The sequence below is a fragment of the Anabrus simplex genome, chromosome 9 (assembly GCF_040414725.1).
Source record: "Anabrus simplex isolate iqAnaSimp1 chromosome 9, ASM4041472v1, whole genome shotgun sequence".
Classification (NCBI taxonomy): Eukaryota; Metazoa; Arthropoda; class Insecta; order Orthoptera; family Tettigoniidae; genus Anabrus; species Anabrus simplex.
Genome location: NC_090273.1, coordinates 61463373 through 61486458, shown reverse-complemented (window position 1 = coordinate 61486458; position 23086 = coordinate 61463373). Strand labels below are relative to the sequence as shown.

The following is a 23086-nucleotide window of genomic DNA, read 5'->3' as shown; positions in this document are numbered from 1 at the left end:
CCGACCCAGAGTCTGAAGCTCCAGGACACTGCCCTTGAAGCGGTAGAGGTGGGATCCCTCCCTGAGTCCGAGGGAAAAACCAACCCTGGAGGGTAAACAGATAAAGAAGAAGACATGATCAAAATATTCCGACGAAGTGCGGGATCGAACCTTGGACCTTCAGTCTAATGCTCTCCCAGCTAAACTATTTCGGCTGCAGAATAGACAGCGACTCATTCTGCACGGTTGCTTAACAAAGCCTAGAATTCCATTGTAGTATGATCAAAATTCTCCACCGAAACACAGGACCTTTAGATCCTCAGTCGAACGCTCTCCCAGCTCAGCTATATCGGCTACCAAACGGTCTACTCATCCAACGCTGCTTAACAAACCATAGAATTCCATTGTAATATGACAGAAATTTCCTCCCAAAACGCGGCGTCCAACCACTGACCTTTAGATCTTCAGTCTAAAGCTCTCCCGCCTGAGCTATATGGGCTACGAACGAAGCCAGCGGCCCTCTTATCCAATGTTGCTTAACAAAGCCTAAAATTCCATTGCAATATGATCAAAATTTCCTGCCGAAACCCGGGATTGAACCAGGGACACTTAGATCTTCAATCTAACACTCACCCATTTGGGCTATTTCGGCTGCCAAGCAACATTGCTGCCAACTCATCCAACGTTGCTTAACAAAGCCAGAATTCGATTGTAACATAATTAAAACCTTATGCCGTAATCAGGAATGGAACCAGGGATCATTAGAGCTTGAGTCTAACGCTTTCCCGGCTGCCCTATTCCGGCTGCGATGCAAGTATACGGCCCACTCATCCAACGTTGCTTAACGAAAGCCTATAATCCCATTGTAATATGATCAAAATTTCCTGCCAAAATCCAGGATCGAACCTGAGACCGTTTGATCTTCAGTCTTTCGCTCTCCCCGATGAGCTACTTCGGATACAACGAACATCCGCGGCCTACTCATCCATCGTTGCTTCACAAAGCCTAGAATTCGAATTCAATATGAACAGAACTTACTGCCGAAACCCGAGATCGAACCAGGGACCTTTACTTCTTCACTACAACGCTCCCACAGATGAGCTAGTTCGGTTACGAGCGCAGTCAGCAGCCGACTCATCAACCGTTGCTTAACGCAGTCTATAATTCCATTGTAATATGATCAAAATTTCTGCTGAAACCCGGGATCGACCCACTGAGCTTTTGACTTTCAGTCTAATGCTCTCCAATCTGAGCTATTTCAACCTTCGAGCGAAGTCGAAGGCCCAGTTATTCAAATTTGCTTAAAATGGCCTACAATACCATTTTGAACCAAGTATATGTGCACCATCGTAGGTCGGTAATGCCTTTCAGGCTAAACCAGAGGTACTCCTGAAGCCTGTGGTAACGTGATGGGGAGGGCCCACGTAAAATAAATGGTACTTGGTCTCCAGGTCCACCTCTGTGGTGTTGTGGTTAATGGGATTAGCTGCCACCCCTGGAGGAACGGAATCTATTCCCCGCTCAGCCACGAAATTTGAAAAATTATACGAGGGCTAGAACGGGGTCCACTCAGCCTCGGGAGGTTGGGTTCGATTCCCACCTCAGATAACCTGGAAGTGGTTTTCCGTTGTTTCCCACTTCTCAACCAGGCAAATACAAGGATTGTACGTAATACAAGGCCACGGCCTGGGTGATGTACTTATCATTATCCCCAGTTGTATCCCCGACCCTATGTCTCACACTCCAGGACACTGCCCTTGAGGCGGTGGAGGTGGGATGCGTCGCTGAGCCCGAGGGAAAAACCAACCCTGGAGGGTAAGCAGATTAACAAAGAAAGCTGGTGTTCATTCTAACGCTCTCCCAGAATCCCTACTTCTACTGTGCAGCAAGTGCGGCCCAGTCATCCAACATTGATTAATAAGCCTAGAATTCCATAGGAATATGATCCAAAACGTGTGCCTTACCGAGTATCAAACCACGGTCCATTAGACTTTCTGTGTAACGCTCTCCCAGCTGAGCTATTTCGGATGCGATGCAAGCTAGAGGCCCACTCATCCAACATTTTTTATCAAGGCCCAGAAATCCATTGTAATATGATCAAAAACTTGCGCCGGATCCAGCGACCTTTAGATCTTAAGTCTAAACCTCTCCTAGGTGAGCCATTTTGCGCTACGAACGAAGCCGTTGTACCACTCATCCAACGTTGCATATAAAAGCCTAGAATTCCGTTCTAATTGGACCAAAATTTCCTGCCGAACCCCTCGATCGAAACAGTTACGCTTCGATCTTCAGTTCAACGCTCTCCCAGCTGAGCTATTTCGGCTACGAACGCAACGAGCTGCCCACACATCAACCATTGCTTAACGAAGCCTATAATTCCATTGTAATATGATGAAGATTTCTGCCGAAAATGGGGATTGAACCATGGACCTCTAGATCTTTAGTCTAACGGTCTCCCAGCTGAGCTATTTCCGCTACGAACGAAGCCGGTGGCTCAGTCATCCAACGCTGCTTAACATGGCCTGGAATACCATTTTAAACCAAGTATATTTACACGAGTCTGCCAAAGAAGGGGTAGTGGTTAGTGTGATTAGCTGCCACCCCCGGAGGCCCGGGTTCAATTCCCGGCTCTGCCACGAAATTTGAAAACTGGTACGAGGGATGGAACGGAGTCCACTCAGCCTCGGGAGATCAACTGAGTAGAGGGGGGTTCGATTCCCACCTCAACCATCCTGGAAGTGGTTTTCCATGATTTCCCACTTCTCCTCCAGGCAAATGCCGGGATGGTACCTAAATTAAGGCTACGGCCGCTTCCTTCCCAATTTCTTGTCTATCCCTTCCAGTCTTCCCATCCCTTCACAAGACCCCTGTTCAGCGTAGCAGGTGACGCCGCCTGGGCGAAGTACTGGTCATCCTCCCCAGTTGTATCCCCCGACCCAGAGTCTGTTGCTCCAGGGCACTGACCTTGAAGCGGTAGAGGTGGGATCCCTCGCTCAGTCCGAGGGAAATCCGACCCTGGAGGGTAACCAGATTAAGAAGTAGAAGAAGAAGAATATTTGTACGATCGTAGGTAGTAACGTCTTTCAGGTTGAACCAGAGGTACTCCTGAGGCCTGTGGTATTGTGATGGGGAAGGCCCACGTAAAATAAATGGTACTTGGTCTCCAGGTCCATCTCTGTGGTGTTGTGGTTAATGGGATTAGCTGCCACCCCCGGAGGCACGAAATCTATTCCCGGCTCTGCCACGAAATTTGAAAAATTGTGCGAGGGCTGGAACGGATTCCACTCAGCCTCAAGAGGTCAACTGAAATGAGTGGGTTCGATTCCCACCTCATATATATATCAACAAGGCAAATGTCGCGATTGTACGTAATATAAGGCCATGGCCTGGGTGAGGTACTGGTCATTCTCCCCTGTTGTGTCCCCCGACCCCAAGTCTCACGCTCAGGACACTGCCCTTGAGGCGGTAGAGGTGGGATACGTCACTGAGACCGAGGAATAATCCAGCATTGGAGGGTAAGCAGAAAGAAAGCTGGTCTTCAGTCTAACGGTCTCCCAGCTTCGCTATTTCTGCTGTGGAGCAAGTGTGGCCCAGACATCCAACGTTGATTAATAAGCCTAGAATTAAATAGTAAATTGATCCAAATTGTCTGCCGAACCGAGTATCGATCCAGGATCCATTAGATTTTCAGTCTAACGCTCCCCCAGCAGAGCTATTTCAGCTGCGATGCAAGCTAGTGGCACACTTATCCAACCTTGCTTAACAAAGCCCAGAAATCCATTGTAATATGAACAAAACATTGCGCCGAAACCCATGATCGAACCAGGGACCTTTAGACCTTCAGTCTAACGCTCTCCAATCTGAGCTCTTTCGGCGGCGATGGACGTAGAGGCCCACTTATCCAACGTTGCATAAAAAGCCCAGAATTCCATTGTAATGTGATCAAAATTTTGTGCCGATACACGGGACCGAGTCAGGGACCTATAGATCTATAGTCTGAAGCTTTCCCAGCCGAGCTATATCGGCTACTACGAAGCCAGCGGCCCACTCATCCAACGTTGCTTAACGAAGCCTGGAATTGCATTGTAATATGACCAAAATATCCCGCTGAAACCCGGCAACGAGCCAGGGACCTTTACATCCTCAGTCACACGCTCTCCCTGCTGAGCTACTTCGGATACGGAGACAGCCAGCGGTCCACTCATCCATCGTTGCTTAACAAAGCCTAGAATTCCACTGTAATATGATCCAAATATTCTGCTGAAACAAGGGAGAGTCCGCCTCTGTGGTATAGTGGTTAGTGTGATTAGCTGCCACCCAAGAAGTCCGGGTTCGATTCCCGGCTCTGCCACGAAATTTGAAAAGTGCTACGAGGGCTGGAACGGGGTCCACTCAGCCTCGGGAGGTCAACTGAGTAGAGGGGGGTTCGATTCTCTCCTCCGCCATCCTGGAAGTGGTTCTCCGTGGGCTCCCACATCTCCTCCAGGCAAATGCCGGGATGGTACCTAACTTAAGGCCACGGCCGCTTCCTTCCCTCTTCCTTGTCTATCCCTTCCAAACTTTCCAGCCCCACACAAGGCCTCTGTTCAGCATAGCAGGTGAGGCCGCATGGGCGAGGCACTGGTCATCCTCCCCAGTTGTATCCCCGACCAAGAGTCTGAAGCTCCAGGTCACTGCCCTTTAGGCGGTAGAGGTGCGATCCCTCGCTGAGTCCGAGAGAAAAACCAACCCTGGAGGTAAAACAGATTACGAACGAACGAACATAGGAGAGATCCAGAGTCTTTTACTTCTTCCCTTCAACCCTCTCTAAGCTGGGCTATTTCGGCTAGGAAGGAGCCAGCGCCCCACTTGCCAACGTTGCTTATCAAAGAATAGAATTCCATTGTAATGTGACCAAAACTCTGCCGCATCCGGGGATCGAACCAGTTACCTTTAGATCGGCAGACTAACACTCTCCTCACTGGGTTATTTCAGCTACGATCGAAGCCCAGTCATCCATTGTTGCTTAACAAAGCCTGGAATTCGACTGCAAAATGAACTAAACTCGTCACCCTCACAGTTGTATCCCCTGACCCAGAGCCTGAAGCTCCAGAACAAACTCCTTGAAGCGGTACAGGTTGGATTCCTCGCTGAGTCCGAGGGATAAACCGACCCTGGAGGGTAAACCGATTACGAACGAATGAATATGAACAAACTTACCTGCCGAAACCCGCGATCGAACCAGGGACTTTAATGTCTTCCGTCTAATTCTCTAGCACCGGAGCTACTTCGGCTTCGAACGAAGCCAGCGGCTCACTCATCCAACGTTCCTTAACAAAGCCTAGAATTCGATTGTAATATGAACAAAATATCGCGATGGACGTAGAGGTCCACTTATTCAACGTTGGATATAAAAGCCTAGAATTTAGTTCTAATTTCACCAAAATTTCCTGCCGATACCCTGGAGCGAAACAGTTACGTTTAGATCTTCAGTCTAACGCTCTCCCAGCTGAGCTATTTCGGCTGCGAAACAAGTGTGGCCCAGTCATCCAACGTTGATTAACAAGCCTCGAATTAACTAGTAATATGATCAAAATTCCCTGCCGAACCGAGTTTCGAAGCAGGGTCCTTTAGATCGTCGCCCTATTTCGGTTACTATCCAACCCTTTATAACAAAGCCCAGAATTCAATTGCAATATGATCAATATTTTGTGCCGATACCAGAGATCTACTCAGGGTCCTATAGATCTATAATCTAACGCTTTCCCAACCGAACTATTATGACTACGATCGAAGCCGGCGGCCCTCTCATCCACAGTTTCTCAACGAAGCCTAGAATTCGATAGCAATATGAACAAAATTTGCTACCCAAACCCGGTTTCGAACCAGGGACCTTTAAATCTTCTGCCTCGCGCTCTCCCAGCTGAGCTATTTCGACTACAAACGAAGCCTGCGGTCCACTCACCCACCTTTGCTTAACGAAGCTCATAGTTCCATTGTGATATGATCAAAATTGCATGCCGGAACCTGGGTTCAAATCATGGACCGTTAGGTCTTCAAACTAAACCTCTCCCAGTTCAGCCATTTCCGCTACCAAACGAGCTGCTCATCCAACGCTGCTGAACAAACCATAGAATTACCGTACATTATAATATGATCAAAATTTCCTGAGGAATGCCGGAATCGAACCAGAGACATTTAAATATTGAGTCTAACGCGCTCCAAAGTGAGCTATTTTGGCTACGAATGAAGCCAGTGGCCCAGTCATCCAATGTTCTTTAACATCGCCTAGAATACCACTGTAAACCAAGTATATTTACACGAACGCAGTTCGGCGTCCGCCTGTGTGGTGTCGTGGTTAGCGTGATTAGCTGCCACCCAAGAAGTCCAGGTTCGATTCCCGGCTCTGCCACGAAATTTGAAAAGTGCTACGAGGGCTGGAATGGGGTCCACTCAGCCTCGGGAGGTCAACTGAGTAGAGAGGGGTTCGATTCTCTCCTCCGCCATCCTGGAAGTGGTTTTCCGTGGGCTCCCACATCTTCTCCAGGCAAATGCCGGGATGGTACCTAACTTAAGGCCACGGCCGCTTCCTTCCCTCTTCCTTGTCTATCCCTTCCAATCTTACCCATCCCCCGCAAGGCCCCTGTTCAGCATAGCAGATGAGGCCGCCTGGGCGAGGTATTGGTCATTCTCCCCGGTTGTATCCCACTTCTCCTCCAGGCGAATGCCGGGATGGTACCTAACATAAGGCCACGGCCGCTTCCTTGTATCCCCCGACCAAGAGTCTGAAGGTCAGGACACTGCACTTGAGGCGGTAGAGGTGGTATCCCTCGCTGAGTCCGAGGGAAAAACCGAACCTGGAGGGTAAACAGATGATGATGATGATGATGATGACGTAGTTCGGTAATATCTTTCAGGTTGAAGTAGAGGTACTCTTGAATCCATTGGTAATGTGATGGGGTGGACCCGCCTCGGTGGTGTATTTGTTTTTGTGATTAGCTAATACCTCCGGAAACGACCTGGGGGAGTCTCTACGAACATCTTGAGACTCTGGCTAGAAACGGGGGTGTGATGCGAATATATGAACTCACCAAGAGAGTTCACTTAGCCTCTCACACCTCAATTCTCCAAATCCTACCTACGCGTGGTGCCCCTGTTAAGCTGAGCAACCCAGTGGAAGGTTGGGTTTACAACCCCAGCGGGAAACTGGGTCAGTGAGCCAACAGGAGTGGAGGACAGTGGAAGGCAACGGGAAACCACCACTGTAATTTTCCCAAGAAAACCCCATGGCTTTGCTCAATTCAAAATATTCCGGAGTTTCAAGTTCCCCAGTCGGATCTCCGGGGGGAACTACGTTGAGAGAAGCCTCAAGAAATGTGCGATGCTGCAAGGAACAGTACTGTTTAGGAACTTGGAATGTAAGATCCATGTATCAAGGAAAGCTGGATATAGTCAAACGAGAAATGAAGAGACTGGGCATCGATATACTGGGAATAAGCGAAGTGAGATGGATTGGTATTGGTGAATTTGCTACAGATGAGTACATGGTATACTATTCTGGACATGAAAACCAAAAGAAAAATGGAGTTGCCCTCATAGTTAGCAACAGGGTGCGTAAAACTATAATGGGGTGCAATTTTAAAACTGATAGAATGATGTCTGTACGTTTTCAAGGCCAACCTTTTAACATCACAGTCATACAAATTTACGCACCAACCACTGAAGCTGAAGAGGAAGATATTGACCAGTTTTATGAAGACTTACGAGAATTGCTACAGTTAACACCAAAGAAGGATGTCGTCTTCATTATTGGCGACTGGAATGCCAAAGTAGGAAATCAAACTGTAGATGGAGTAACGGGAAAATTTGGCCTTGGCACAACAAATGAAGCTGGACAGAGACTCCTAGAATTCTGTCAAGACAACTCACTGGTCATTACCAACACACTGTTTCAATTGCCCAAACGACGCCTATACACCTGGACCTCGCCAGATGGTAAATGTCGGAATCAGATCGACTACATACTCTGTAGTCAAAGGTGGAGGAGTGCTGTACAGTCATCCAAAACAAGGCCTGGGGCTGATTGTGGATCAGATCACGAGCTCTTAATTTCCAAATTCCGGCTCAAATTAAAGAGGATTGACAGAGCTAAACCATCAAGCAGATATGACCTAAATAGCATACCTCTTGAATATACAGTAGAGGTTAGAAACAGATTTAATGGATTAGATTTAAGAGATAGAGTCCCAGAAGAGCTATGGTCAGAAGTACGTTGTGTTGTTAAGGAGACAGCGGAAAAGCATATTCCCAAGAAAAAGAACAAGAAGAAGGCCACATGGTTATCGGGTGAAGCACTACAAATAGCAGAAGAAAGAAGGAATGCAAAAATCAAAGGGGAAAGATCGAAAATGTCTAAATTAAATGCAGAGTTTCAGAAACTAGCTAGAAGAGATAAGAATGCCTTTTTGAATGAACAGTGCAAGGAAGTTGAGGAAAATAACAGACTGGGTAAGACAAGAGATCTTTACATAAGAATTGGAGACATCAGAGGGAAATTCCAGGCTAAGATTGGAATGATAAAAGATAAAAATGGAAAAGATCTTACTGAAGCAGAGGAGATTAAAAAAAGGTGGAGGGAATATGTAGGCAATTTGTATAGGAAAGATGGGAATACTCCTGATGATGAAGTTACTCTGTTGTCAGAGCCAGAACCAGATATCTTAGAAAGTGAGGTCAAGTGGGCCCTAGAGAGTATTGCAAACAATAAGGCAAGTGGTTATGATGGAATCCCTGCAGAACTGTTCAAAATCCTAGGAGAGGATGCTGTGAAAGTGCTACATTCAATATGTCAGCAAATATGGAAAACCCAGCAGTGGCCAAAAGATTGGAAAAACTCAGTGTTCATCCCAATTCCAAAGAAGGGCAGCGCTAAAGAATGTTCAAACTACCGAACAATCGCACTTATATCGCATGCTAGTAAGGTTATGCTCAAGATCCTGCAAAATAGGCTTCGGCAGTATGTAGATCGAGAACTACCTGAAGAACAAGCCGGTTTCCGCAAAGGCAGAGGAACCAGAGATCAAATTGCTAATATTCGCTGGATTATGGAGAAAGCAAGAGAATTTCAGAAAGACCTATACTTATGCTTTATTGACTATGCTCAAGCCTTTGACTGTGTCGACCACAATAAATTGTGGCAAGTACTCAAGACTATGGGAGTACCAGATCATCTTATTTGCCTTATGAGAAATCTCTACTCTGATCAGGAAGCTACGGTGAGAACCCTATATGGAACAACTGAATGGGTCAAGATTGAGAAAGGTGTACGTCAAGGCTGCATATTGTCACCTTACTTATTCAACTTATATGCAGAGTATGTGATGAGGAATGCCAAATTAGATGAAACAGAAACTGGAGCTAAAATTGGTGGGATACATATAAATAACCTTAGATATGCTGATGACACCACCCTGTTGGCAGAAAGTGAAGAACAACTTAAGTATCTACTAATGAAGGTGAAAGAAGAAAGTGCAAAAGCTGGACTAAGGTTGAATGTCAAGAAAACAAAGATCATGGCAACTAAACCTATCACCTCCTGGCATATAAATGGTGAAACAATGGAGGTTGTTCCTAGTTTCATCTACTTGGGCTCCAAAATAAGTGCTGATGGCGATTGCAGCCATGAAATTAAGAGACGCTTGCTCCTTGGGAGGAAGGCAATGGCCAACCTTGATAACGTTTTCAAGAGTAGAGACGTAACTTTAAGAACGAAGATTCGTATAGTGAAGGCTATGGTCTTCCCAGTAGCAATGTACGGAAGCGAAACCTGGACAGTAAGAAAGGCTGAGCGCCGAAGAATAGATGCATTTGAACTATGGTGTTGGAGAAAACTCCTTAGAGTTCCGTGGACTGCGAAGAGATCTAATAAGTCCATATTACAGGAAATCAACCCAGGCTGTTCACTGGAAGGTCAAATACTCAGGCAAAAACTAAAGTACTTCGGTCATATCATGAGAAAACATGATTCACTGGAAAAGACCTTAATGCTGGGGAAGACTGATGGTAACAGGAGAAGAGGGCGACAACGGATGAGGTGGATTGATGACATCAAGGAAGCCACGGCTCTCAATTTAGAAAGACTTCGGAAAATTGTATACGACAGGAAGAAATGGCGCACTTTGGTCTATGGGGTCACGGAGAGTCGAAAGCGACTAAACGACTAACAACTAACTAACTAATACCTCCGGAGGCCCTTCATAGGATGTTTTACAATTGAAACAGACCGTAAGAAGTTCGAGAGCATCAAAGATCTACTGTGAATAATATGCTGTGTAAAATTTACTAGCTTTTGTCCAGACTCGACTATCATGGAGAACGTGTTTTAATTTTAATTTTTACTTCTAAGTGCGTCCGCCTCTGTGGTGATTAGCTGCCACCCCCGCAGGCCCGGGTTCGATTCCCGGCTCTGCCACGAAATTTGAAATGTGGTATGAGGGCTGGAACGGGGTCCACTCAGCCTCGGGAGGTCAACTGAGTAGAGGTGGGTTCGATTCCCACCTCAGCCATCCTGGAAGTGGTTTTCCGTGGTTTCCCACTTCTCCTCCAGGCGAATGCCGGGATGGTACCTAACATAAGGCCACGGCCGCTTCCTTCCCTCTTCCTTGCCTATCCCTTCCAATCTTCCCATCCCTCCACAAGGCCCCTGTTCAGCATAGCAGGTGAGGCCGCCTGGGCTAGGTACTGGCCATTCTCCCCAGTTGTATCCCCGACCAAGAGTCTGAAGCTCCAGGACACTGCCCTTGAGGCGGTAGAGGTGGGATCCCTCGCTGTGTCCGAGGGAAAAGCCGACCCTGGAGGGTAAACAGATGATGATGATGATGATGACTTCTAAGTGCAATATAAAAATTTTTATTGTGTGTGACCTTTAAGGTCTAAAGATCTGTATGTGGTCACACGAATTTTTTGTAGAGCTTTTTATGCTCTACACTTCTTACACATGTGCAGAGACCGGCAGGAAAGGTGGAACACTTCAATTTCCTATGTAAAATGTTTTTTTTTTTTCGATATTCATTTATATTCTACAAAAGCTAGATATCTGGCTAAAGAAAACACCAAATCTTGTTTTGAAACACGCATTAACTCACTATTTTCGTTAGATTTTGCAGTTCTTGCATTTTTTCTTTTCAGTTGATTTTTGTCATTATTCAATTTATCACCATCGATTCCCGCCTCTGGCACGAAATTTCAAAATTGGTACGCGGGCTGAACTGGGTCCACTCAGCCTCGGGAGGTCACTTGAGTAGAGGTTGGTTCGGTTCCCACCTCAGCCATTCTGGAAGTAGTTTTCCGTGGTTTCCACTTCTTCTCTATGACTTTCAATCTTCCCATCCCAGACAAAGGCCCTGTATAGCATAGCAGTTGAGGCCGCCTGGGACAGGTACTGTTCATCCTCCCCAGTTGTACCCCCGACCCACAGTCTCATGCTCCAGGACACTGCCCTTGAGGCGGTAGAGGTGGGATCCCTCGCTGAGTCCGAGGGAAAAACAAACCCTGGAGGGTAAACCGATTAAGAAGAAGAAGAAGTATAATGCTTTCCCATTTGAGCTATTTCGGCTTCGAACGAGGCCAGCGGCTCACTCATCCAAACTTGCTTAAGGATACCTATCATTCCATTTTAATTAGATCGAAATTACCTGCCGAATCCCGGTATCGAACCAGGGACGTTTAGATTTTCAGTCTTACGCTCTCCCTGCTGAGCTACTTCGGATACAACCAAAGTCAGCATCCCACTCATATTACGTAACTTAACAAAGCCTACATTTCCATTGTAATATGATCAAAATTTCGGTTACGTCTCAAAACTCACGAGTTTCAAAACTCACGGGCTAAAATTAGTTACAAATAGTATTAAAACTCACCCGCCTCTGTGGTGTAGTGGTTAGCGTGATTAGCTGCCACCCCCGGAGGCCCGGGTTCGATTCCCGGCTCTGCCACGAACATTTGAAAAGTGGTATGAGGGCTGGAACGGGGTCCACTCAGCCTCGGGAGGTCAACTGAGTAGAGGTGGGTTCGATTCCCACCTCAGCCACCCTGGAAGTGGTTTTCCGTGGTTTCCCACTTCTCCTCCAGGCGAATGCCGGGATGGTACCTAACATAAGGCCACGGCCGCTTCCTTCCCTCTTCCTTGCCTATCCCTTCCAATCGTCCCATCCCTCCACAAGGCCCCTGTTCAGCATAGCAGGTGAGGCCGCCTGGGCGAGGTACTGGTCATTCTCTCCAGTTGTATCCCCGACCAAGAGTCTGAAGCTCCAGGACACTGCCCTTGAGGCGGTAGAGGTGGGATCCCTCGCTGTGTCCGAGGGAAAAGCCGACCCTGGAGGGTAAACAGATGATGATGATGATTAAAACTCACGACTACAAACTGGTAGCTAAAGTAAACATTCTAATGAGTCTCAAAATTCACGACTCCGGACAGCAGGTGCTTGCGATGACCGCAGGAGGGATGAGGTACGCGGAGACTCACGCTTCCCTTACGACAGGCAGGGGATACTGTGGATGACATTCTGCCACCCCAACCCACAGGGGAAAAATAATGGATGGTGAATGAAAGAGACCATGGTGTATTATTATTATTATTATTATTATTATTATTATTATTATTATTATTATTATTCATCTGTTTACCCTCCAGGTTCGGCTTTTCCCTCGGACTCAGCGAGGGATCCCACCTCTACCGCCTCAAGGGCAGTGTCCTGGAGCTTCAGACGCTTGGTCGGGGGATACAACTGGGGAGTATGACCAGTACCTCGCCCAGGCTGCCTCACCTGCTATGCTGAACAGGGGCCTTGTAGGGGGATGGGGAAGATTGGAAGGGATAGGCAAGGATGAGGGAAGGAAGCGGCCGTGGCCTTAAGTTAGGTACCATCCCGGCATTCGCCTGGAGGAGAAGTGGGAAACCACGGAAAACCACTTCCAGGATGGCTGAGGTGGGAATCGAACCCACCTCTACTCAGTTGACCTCCCGAGGCTGAGTGGACTCCGTTCCAGCCCTCGTACCACTTTTCAAATTTCGTGGCAGAACCGGGAATCGAACCCGGACCTCCGGGGGTGGCAGCTAATCACGCTAACCACTACACCACAGAGGCGGCTATTATTATTATTATTATTAAAATATTTTGCTATTGTGTTAAAGCTAATATAATGCATTGTTTACCTTTAACACACATTTATAATAACGACGTGTGGCCTCCGGGGAGGTCTAGTGCAGGTCTTTAGAGTTGACGCCGTATAGGTGAACTGCACGTGTGTAAGGATGACGCCCTACCTTAGATGAAATATAATGCTGAAGTCGGCACGAACACCCAGTCCCCGAGCCAAAGGAATTGTAACTCATGAAAGTTAAAATCCCTGACCCGACCGGAAATCGAACCCGGGACCCCCTGGACCCCTTGGACCAAAGACCAACATGCTAACAATTTAGGCAAGCGCCGGGCGACATAAAATTAAAGTAGCTATATTGCCCGCTGCTAGTCAGTTTGTAGTACTGGGGACTTAGTTCCATTATGCAGCCAGAAGGCGGCATTTACTTGAATAGGGAATGTTATTTAGAGATATTAAAGATCAAGACAGTTAATTCACTAATTTACTGTAGTTTCAACACTTGGAGATTAATTCGGGAAAAAAGGCGTATTTTTTCCGTAAGAGTTCATCTATTCGTTTTTTCTTCAATAGATTGTCTACCAGACACACTTAAACCGAAAAACATTACTCGTGACGCATCCGATTATTCTGTGCGATATAACGGAATGATATTAGAAAATGTCCGCCTCTGTGGTGTAGTGGTTAGTGTGATTAGCTGCCACCTCCGGATGCCCGGGTTCGATTCCCGGCTCTGCCACGAAATTTTAAAAGTGGTACGAGGGCTGGAACGGGGTCCACTCAGCCTCGGGAGGTCAACTGAGTAGAGGTGGATTCGATTCCTACCTCAGCCATCGTGGAAGTGGTTTTCCGTGGTTTCCCACTTCTCCTCCAAGCCACGGCCGCTTCCTTCCCTCTTCCTTGCCTATCCTTTCCAATCTTCCCATCCCACACCAAGGCTCCTGTTCAGCATAGAAGGTGAGGCCGCCTGGGCGAGGTACTGGTCATTCTTCCCAGTTGTATCCCCGACCCAATGTCTCACGCTCCAGGACACTGCCCTTGAGGCGGTTGATGTGAGATCCCTCGCTGAGTCCGAGGGAAAATCCAACACTGGAGGGTAAACAGATTAAGAAAGGAAGATATTAGAAAATCATTCCATTATTTAAATAATTGGATGGAATTTATTCGATTATTAAAAGTATTCCATTATCCCATCACTAATAGGATGGATATTATTATCCATTCAAAGAAGAACTGGCCCTGTTCGTGAGTTTTGAGACTGGCCCAGGTAGAGAAACCTGTTTTTACTAACCTCTTCCTGGAATTCGTGAGTTTTGGGACTCGTGAGTTTTGAGATTCGTGAGTTTTGAGACGACACGCAAAATTTCTGGCCGTAACCCGGGATCGAACCAGGGACCTTTAGATCCTCAGTCTAACGCTGCTAAAGAATATACTCACCCTGCGCTTCTTAACAAAAAATAGAATGTCATTGTAATATTATCAAAAATTTCTGCCGAAACCAAGGACCTAACAAGTGAATTTTAACTCTTCAGTCAAACGCCCTCCCAGCTGAGCTATTTTGGCTACAAACGAAGCCAACGACCCACTCATCCATCGTTGATTCACAAAGCATAGAATTCCATACAATGCCGAATCTGTGGTGTAGTGGTTAGTGTGGTTAGCTGTCACCCCTGGAGGCACCGGTTCGATTTCCGGCTCTGCCACGACAATTGAAAAGTGGTACGAGGGCTGAAACGGAGTTCACTCAGCAGGTGAGGCCGCCTGGGCGAGGTACTGGTCATCCTTCGCAGTTGTATCCCCCAACCCAGAGTCTGAAGTTCCAGAACACTAAATGTGAGGCGGTATAGGTGGGGCCCCTCGCTGAGTCCGAGGTTAAAACCAACCTTGAAGGGTAAGCAGATTAACAAAGAAAGTTGGTCTTCATTCTAACGCTTTCCTAGCTTCGCTACTTCTGCTGCGGAGAAAGTGTGGCCCAGTCATGCAACGTTGATTAATAAGCCTAGAATTCCATAGTAACATGATCCAAAATGTATGTCGAACAGAATTTCGAACCACGGTCCATTAGTCTTTCAGTCTAACGCTCACCCAGCTAAGCTATTTCGGCTGCGACATAAGCTATAGGCCCATTCATCCAATGTTGCTTAACAAAGCCCAGAAATCCATTGTACAATGAACAGAATTGTCTCCCGAATCTCATGATCGAACCTGGGAGTGTTAGATCTACAGTCTAACGCTCTACCAGCTGAAATATTTCGGCTACTAACGAAGTCAGCAGTCCGTTCATCCAACGATCTTTAACAAAGCCCAGAATTAGATTGCAATATGGTCAAAATTTTGCGTGGAATCCCGGGATCAACCAGGGTCCTTGAGACCTTGTCTAAAAAACTCCTAGCTGAGCTTTTTCAGCTAAGAACAAAGCAATTGGCCCACGCATCCAACGTTGCATATAAAAGCCTAAAATTCCGTTGTAATTTGACAACATTTCCTGCCCACACCCGGGATCGAACGAGCGACCTATAGATCTTCAGCCTAACACTCAGGAACTCAGCTATTTCGGCTACGAACAAAGCCAGTGGCCCACTCGTCGAACGTTGCTTAACAAAGCCTAGAATTCGATTTCAATATGAACAAAATATACTGCCCAAACCCAGGATCGAACCAGGGACATTAACTACTTCAGTATAACGCTCTCACCGCGACGGCGGCGCTGTCGTCCAACGTTACTTAACATGACCTAGAATACCATTTAAAGCAAGTATATTTGCACGACCGTAGGTCGGTAATGTCTTTCAGGTTGAACCAGAGGTACTCCTCAAGCCTATGGTAATGTGATGGGGAGGGACCACGTAAAATAAATGGTACTTGGTCTGTTGGTCCGCTTCTGTGCTATCGTGATTAGTGTGATTAGCTGCCACCTCCGAAGGTCCGGAATCCATTCCCTGCTCAGCCACGAAATTTGGAAAATTGTACGAGTGTTGGAACAAGGGCCGCTCAGCCTTGGGAGGTCAACTGAAATGAGTGGGTTCGATTCCCACCGCAGATATCTTGGAGTGGTTTTCCATGGTTTCCCACTTCTCAACCAGGCAAATGCAAGAAGTGTACGTAATATAAGGCCACGGCCTGGGTGATGTACTGGTCATTCTCCCCAGTTGTATCTCCCGACCTAATGTCTCACGCTCCAGGACGCTGCCCTTGAGGCGGTAGAGGTGGGATACGTCGCTGAGCCCGAGGGAAAAACCAACCCTGGAAGGTTAGCTGATTAACAAAGAAACCTGGTCTTCATTCTAACGCTTTCAGCCAGGCCCATTCATCCAATGTTGCTTAACAAAGCCCAGAAATCCATTGTAATATGATCAAAATATTGCGCGGAAGCAGGGATCGCACCAGGGACCTTAAGATCTTCAGTCTTACTCTCTCCCAGGTGAGCTATTTCGACTGCGAAGCAAGTGCGGCCCAGTCATCCAATGTTGCTTAACAAAGCCTAGAATTCCATTGTACTATGAACAAAATTGTCCCGCAAAGCCCGGGATCGAACAAGGGAGCGTTTCATCTTCAGTCTTACGCTCTCCCAGCTGAACTATTTCGCCAAACAACGAAGTCAGCAGTCCGTTCATCCAACGATTTTAACAAGGCCCAGAATTACATTGCAATATGATCAAAATTCTCTGCGGAATCCCGGGATCGAAGCAGCGTCTAATAGATCTTCAGTCTAAACCTCTCCTAGCTGAGTTATTTCGGCTGCTAAAGGAGCCCCTGTCCCACTCATCCAACGTTGCATATAAAAGCCTATATTTCCGTTCTAATTTGACCAAAATTTCCTGCCGAAACCCCGGATTGGACCAGTTACCTTTATATCTTCAGTCCAACGCTCTCCCACCTGAGCTATTTCGGCTACGACCGGAGCAACTGTCCCACTCATCCACCGTTTCATATAAAAGCCTAGTACAACGTTCAAATTTGACGAACATTTCATGCCGAAACCCAGGATCGAACAAGTTACCTTTAGATTTTCAGTCCAACGCACCCTTAGCAGAGCTACTTCGGATTCGAAGGAAGCCACCAGTCCACTCCTCCATCGTCGCTTAACAAAGCCCAGATTTCCATTGTAATATGATCAAAATTTAGTGCCGAAACTCTAGATCAAAACAGGGAACTTTAGATCTTAAGTCTAACGCTCTCCCAGATGAGCCATTTCCGCTATCAAACGTCCCACTCATCGTCAAACACTCTCCTGGCTTGTTTATTTCACCTAAAATTGCAGCCAGTGGCCCACTCGTCCATTGTTCCTAAATTCGACAGCAATATGCAAAAAAGAGTTCACCCTCCCCAGTTGTATCACCAGACCTAGAGGCTGAAGCTCCAGGACACTGTCCGTGAGGCTGTATAGGTTGGATTCCACGCTTAGTCCGAGGGAAAAACAGACCCTGGCGGGTAAACCGATTACGAACGAAGGAATATCAACAAAATTACCTCCCGACACCCGCCATCAAACCATGGACCTCTAATTAGAACATGTCTAATGCTCTTGCAGCTGAGCTACCTCGGCTTCGAACGCAGTCAGCGGCTTACTCATCCAACGATCCTTGACAAAGCCTAGAATTCGATTGCAATATAAGCAACGTTGGGTGCGTGGTACAACGGCTTCGTCATTATAATCCATATGTTTACCCTTCAGGTTCGGTTTTTTTCCTCGGACTTAGCGAGGGATCCCACCTCTACCGCCTCAAGGGCAGTGTCCTGGAGCTTCAGACTCTTGGTCGGGGATACAACTGGGGAGTATGACCAGTACCTCGCCAGGCGGCCACACTTGCTATGCTGAACAGGGGCCTTGTGGAGGGATGGGAAGAGTGGAAGGGACAGGCAGGGAAGAGGGAAGGAAGCGGCCGTGGACTTAAGTTAGGTACCATCCCGGCATTCGCCTGGGGGAGAAGTGGGAAACCACGGAAAACCACTTCCAGGATGGCTGAGGTGGGAAACGAACCCACCTCCCGAGGCTGAGTGGACCCCGTTCCAGCCCTCGTACCACTTTTCAAATTTCGTGGCAAAGCCGGGAATCGAACCCGGGCCTCCGGGGGTGGCAGCTAATCACGCTAACCACTACACCACAGAGGCGGACAATATTCGGTCTTTCAAATTTAAAAGGTTAGCCCGATTTTTTCAAATTACAACGGAATTCTAGGCTTTTATATGCAACATTGGATGAGAGGTACAACAGCTTGTTTCGTAGCCGAAATCGCTCAGCTGGGAGAGCGTTACACTGAAGAACCAAAGGTACCTGGTTCGCTCCCGCGTTTCGGCAGGAAGTTTTGGTCAAATTACGACGGAATTCGGTAGGTTGTAGCCAGTAGGAAGTAATATTCGTTCTTTGATTGTTAATTATTTAGCGTAAATTTGGTCAAATTACAAGGGAATTCCACGTTTGATGAGTGGTACAATGGCTTAGCTAGTAGCCGAGATAGCTCAGCTGGGAGAGCGCTTGACTGAAGAGTTAAAATTCACTTGTTAGGTCCTTGGTTTCGGCAGGAAGTTTTGGTCAAATTTCAACGCAATTCTGTAGGTAGCAGCCATACGTGGTAATATTCTTTCTTTGAATGCTCGAAGCTTGGCGTAAATTTGGTCAAATTAAATCGGAATTCTACGATTTTATATGCAACATTGGGTGAGTGGTACAAGGTCTTCGTTTGTACCCGAAATAGCTTAGCTGGGAGAGCGTTAATCTGAAGAACTAATGGTCCCTGGTCCGATCCCGGGTTTCGGCAGGAATTCGCGTCAATTTGCAACGTAGTTCAGTAGGTAGCATCCAGTGGGAAGTAATATTCGTTCTTTGATTGTTAATTATTTAGCGTAAATTTGGTCAAATTACAAGGGAATTCCACGTTTGATGAGTGGTACAATGGCTTTGTTAGTAGCCGAAATAGCTCAGCTGGGAGAGCGTTAGACTGAAGGTCTAAAGGTCCCTGGTTCGCTCCCGGGTTTCGGCAGGGAGTTTTGGTCAAATTACAACGTAATTTTGTATGTAGCAGCAGTAGGTGGTGATATTCTTTCTTTGAAAGCTCGAAGCTTGGCGTATATTTGGTAAAATTAAATCGGAATTCTAGGCTTATATACGCTACGTTGTATGACTGGTACTATGTCTTTCCTCGCAACCGAAATAGCTCAGCTAGGAGCGTGTTGAGCTGAAGATCCAATGGTCCCTGGTCCGAGCCCGGGGTTCGACAAGTGATTTTCCTGAATTTGCAACGGAATTCAGTAGGTAGTAGTCAGCAGGTAGTAATATTCGGTCTTTCAAATGTAAAAGGTTAGCACGATTTTTTCAAATTACAACCGAATTCTAGGCTTTTATATGCAACATTGGATGAGTGGTACAACAGCTTGTTTCGTAGCCGAAATAGCTCAGCTGGGAGAGCGTTACACTGAAGAACCAAAGGTCCCTGGTTCGATCCCGCGTTTCGGCAGGAAGTTTTGGTCAAATTACGACGGAATTCGGTAGGTTGTAGCCAGTAGGAAGTTATATACGTTCATTGATTGTTAAATTTTTAGAGAAAATTTGGTCAAATTACAATGATTTCCACGTATGATGAGTAGTACAATGGCTTCGTCAGTAGCCGAAATAGCTCAGCTGGGAGAGCGTTAGACTGAAGATCTAGAGGTCCCTGGATCGATCCCGGGTTTCGGCAGGAAGTTTTGGTCAAATTACAACGTAATTCTGTATGTAGCAGCAGTAGGTGGTGATATTCTTTCCTTGAATGCTCGAAGCGTGTAAATTTGATCAAATTAAATCGGAAATCTAGGCTTAGTCCGCCTCTGTGGTGTAGTGGTTAGCCTGATTAGCTGCCACCCCCGGAGGTCCGGGTTCGATTCCCGGCTCTGCCATGAAATTTGAAAAGTGGTACGAGGGCTGGAACGGGGTCCACTCAAACCCGGGAGGTCAACTGAGTAGAGGTGGGTTCGATTCCCGCCTCAGCCATCGTCGAAGTGGTTTTCCGTGGTTTCCCACTTCTCCTCCAGGCGAATGCCGGGATGGTACCTAACTTAAGGACACGGCCGCTTCCTTCCCTCTTCCTTGCCTATCCCTTCCAATCTTCCCATCCCTACACAAGGCCCCTGTTCAGCATAGCAGGTGAGGCCGCCTGGGCGAGGTACTGGTCATTCTCCCCAGTTGTATCCCCCGACCATGAGTCTGACGCTCCAGGACACTGCCCTTGAGGCGGTAGAGGTGGGATCCCTCGCTGAGTCCGAGGGAAAAACCGAACCTGGAGGGTAAACAGATGATGATGATGATGATGATTCTAGGCTTATATACGCTACGTTGTATGACCGGTACTCTGTCTTCCCTCGCAACCGAAATAGCTCAGCTAGGAGCGTGTTGTGCTGAAGATCCAATGGTCCCTGGTCCGAGCCCGGAGTTCGACATGCGATTTTCCTGAATTTGCAACGGAATTCAGTAGTTAGTAGTCAGTAGGTAGTAATATTCGGTCTTTCAAATTTAAAAGGTTAGCCCGATATTTTCAAATTACAAGGGAATTCTAGGCTTTTATATGCAACATTGGGTGAGTGGTACAAAGTCTTCGTTTGTACCCGAAATAGCTTAGCTGGGAGAGCGTTAATCTGGAGAACTAATGGTCCCTGGTTCGATCCCGGGTTTCGGCAGGTATTCGTGTCTATTTGCAACGTAGTTCAGTAGGTAGCATCCAGTGGAAAGCAATATTCGTTCTTTGATTGTTAATTATTTAGCGTAAATTTAGTCAAATTACAATGGAATTCCACGTTTGATGAGTGGTACAATGGCTTTGTAAGTAGCCGAAATAGCTCAGCTGGGAGAGCGTTGGACTGAAGATCTAAAGGTCCCTGGTTCGATCCCGGGTTTCGACAGGAAGTTTTGGTCAAATTTCAACGCAATTCTGTAGGTAGCAGCAGTAGGTGGCGATATTCTTTCCTTGAATGTTCGAAGCTTGGCGTAAATTTGGTCAAATTAAATCGGAATTCTACGATTTTATATGCAACATTGGGTGAGTGGTACAAGGTCTTCGTTTGTACCCGAAATAGCTTAGCTGGGAGAGCGTTAATCTGAAGAACTAATGGTCCCTGGTTCGATCCCGGGTTTCGGCAGGTATTCGTGTCTATTTGCAACGTAGTTCAGTAGGTAGCATCCAGTGGAAAGCAATATTCGTTCTTTGATTGTTAATTATTTAGCGTAAATTTAGTCAAATTACAAGGGAATTCCACGTTTGATGAGTGGTACAATGGCTTTGTAAGTAGCCGAAATAGCTCAGCTGGGAGAGCGTTGGACTGAAGATCTAAAGGTCCCTGGTTCGATCCCGGGTTTCGACAGGAAGTTTTGGTCAAATTTCAACGCAATTCTGTAGGTAGCAGCCGTCATCATCTGCTTACCCTCCAGGTTCGGTTTTTCCCTCGGACTTAGCGAGGGATCCCACCTCTACCGCCTCAAGGGCAGTATCCTGGAGCTTCAGACTCTTGGTCGGGGGATACAACTGGGGAGTATGACCAGTACCTCGCCCAGACGGCCTCACATGCTATGCTGAACAGGCGCCTTGTGGAGGGATGGGAAGATTGGAAGGGATAGGCAAAGAAGAGGGAAGGAAGCGGCCGTGGCCTTAAGTTAGGTACCATCCCGGCATTCGCCTGGTGGAGAAGTGGGAAACCACGGAAAACCACTTCCAGGATGGCTGAGGTGGGAATCGAACCCACCTCTACTCAGTTGACCTCCCGAGGCCGAGTGGACCCCGTTCCAGCACTCGTACCAATTTTCAAATTTCGTGGCAGAGCCGGAAATCGAACCCGGACCTCCAGGGGTGGCAGCTATTCACGCTAAACACTACACCACACATGCAGCTCAGGTAGCAGCCGTACGTGGTAATATTCTTTCTTTGAACGCTCGAAGCTTGCCGTAAATTTGGTCAAATTAAATCGGAATTCTACGATTTTATATGGAACATTGGGTGAGTGGTACAAGGTCTTCGTTTGTACCCGAAATAGCTTAGCTGGGAGAGCGTTAATCTGAAAAAGTAATGGTCCCTGGTTCGATCCCGGGTTTCGGCAGGAATTCGTGTCAATTTGCAACGTAGTTCAGTAGGTAGCATCCACAGGGAAGTAATATTCGTTCTTTGATTGTTAATTATTTAGCGTAAATTTGGTCAAATTACAAGGGAATTCCACCTTTGATGAGTGGTACAAAGGCTTTGTTAGTAGCCGAAATAGCTCAGCTGGGGGAGCGTTAGACTGAAGATCTGAAGGTCCCTGGTTCGATCCCGGGTTTCGGCAGGGAGTTTTGCTCAAATTACAACGTAATTCCGTATGTAGCAGCAGTAGGTGGCGATATTCTTTCCTTGAATGCTCGAAGCTTGGCGTAAATTTGGTCAAATTAAATCGGAATATACCGATTTTATATGCAACATTGGATGAGTGGTACAAGGTCTACGTTTGTACCCGAGTTAGCTTAGCTGGGAGAGCGTTAAATCTGAAGAACTAATGGTCCCTGGTTCGATCCCGGGTTTCGGCAGGAATTCGCATCAATTTGCAACATAGTTCAGTAGGTAGCATCCAGTGGGAAGTAATATTCGTTCTTTGATTGTTAAATATTTAGCGTAAATTTGGTCAAATTACAAGGGAATACCACGTTTGATGAGTGGTACAATGGCTTCGTCAGTTGCCGAAATAGCTCGGCTGGGAGAGCGTTAGACTGAAGATCTAAAGGTCCCTGGTTCGATCCCGGGTTTCGGCAGGAAGTTTTGGTCATATTACAACGTAATTCTGTATGTAGCAGCAGTAGGTGGTGATATTCTTTCTTTGAATGCTCGAAGCTTGTCGTAAATTTGGTCAAATTAAATCGGAATTCTAGGCTTATATACGCTACGTTGTATGACAGGTACTGTGCCTTCCCCCGCAGCCGAAATAGCTCAGCTAGGAGCGTGTTGTACTGAAGATCCAATGGTCCCTGCTCCGAGCCCGG

General features: G+C 46.9%; 10 non-coding genes across 10 annotated transcripts; 9 read left to right on the top strand and 1 right to left on the bottom strand.

Annotated features, from left to right (window-relative positions):
• Positions 1 to 558: 558 nt before the first annotated feature.
• TRNAF-GAA (transfer RNA phenylalanine (anticodon GAA)) lies at positions 559 to 631 on the bottom strand. Its single transcript has one exon. It is a non-coding gene; the product is annotated as a tRNA-Phe (tRNA).
• Positions 632 to 19024: 18393 nt separating this feature from the next.
• TRNAF-GAA (transfer RNA phenylalanine (anticodon GAA)) lies at positions 19025 to 19097 on the top strand. Its single transcript has one exon. It is a non-coding gene; the product is annotated as a tRNA-Phe (tRNA).
• A 623-nt stretch (positions 19098 to 19720) lies between these two features.
• TRNAF-GAA (transfer RNA leucine (anticodon GAG)) lies at positions 19721 to 19793 on the top strand. Its single transcript has one exon. It is a non-coding gene; the product is annotated as a tRNA-Phe (tRNA).
• A 900-nt stretch (positions 19794 to 20693) lies between these two features.
• TRNAS-GGA (transfer RNA serine (anticodon GGA)) lies at positions 20694 to 20766 on the top strand. Its single transcript has one exon. It is a non-coding gene; the product is annotated as a tRNA-Ser (tRNA).
• Positions 20767 to 20915: 149 nt separating this feature from the next.
• On the top strand, positions 20916 to 20988 carry TRNAF-GAA (transfer RNA phenylalanine (anticodon GAA)). Its single transcript has one exon. It is a non-coding gene; the product is annotated as a tRNA-Phe (tRNA).
• A 164-nt stretch (positions 20989 to 21152) lies between these two features.
• TRNAF-GAA (transfer RNA phenylalanine (anticodon GAA)) lies at positions 21153 to 21225 on the top strand. Its single transcript has one exon. It is a non-coding gene; the product is annotated as a tRNA-Phe (tRNA).
• Positions 21226 to 21374: 149 nt separating this feature from the next.
• On the top strand, positions 21375 to 21447 carry TRNAF-GAA (transfer RNA phenylalanine (anticodon GAA)). The gene has a single exon. It is a non-coding gene; the product is annotated as a tRNA-Phe (tRNA).
• Positions 21448 to 22103: 656 nt separating this feature from the next.
• On the top strand, positions 22104 to 22176 carry TRNAF-GAA (transfer RNA phenylalanine (anticodon GAA)). The gene has a single exon. It is a non-coding gene; the product is annotated as a tRNA-Phe (tRNA).
• A 149-nt stretch (positions 22177 to 22325) lies between these two features.
• TRNAF-GAA (transfer RNA phenylalanine (anticodon GAA)) lies at positions 22326 to 22398 on the top strand. The gene has a single exon. It is a non-coding gene; the product is annotated as a tRNA-Phe (tRNA).
• Positions 22399 to 22785: 387 nt separating this feature from the next.
• Positions 22786 to 22858, top strand: TRNAF-GAA (transfer RNA phenylalanine (anticodon GAA)). Its single transcript has one exon. It is a non-coding gene; the product is annotated as a tRNA-Phe (tRNA).
• The last annotated feature ends 228 nt before the right edge of the window (positions 22859 to 23086 follow it).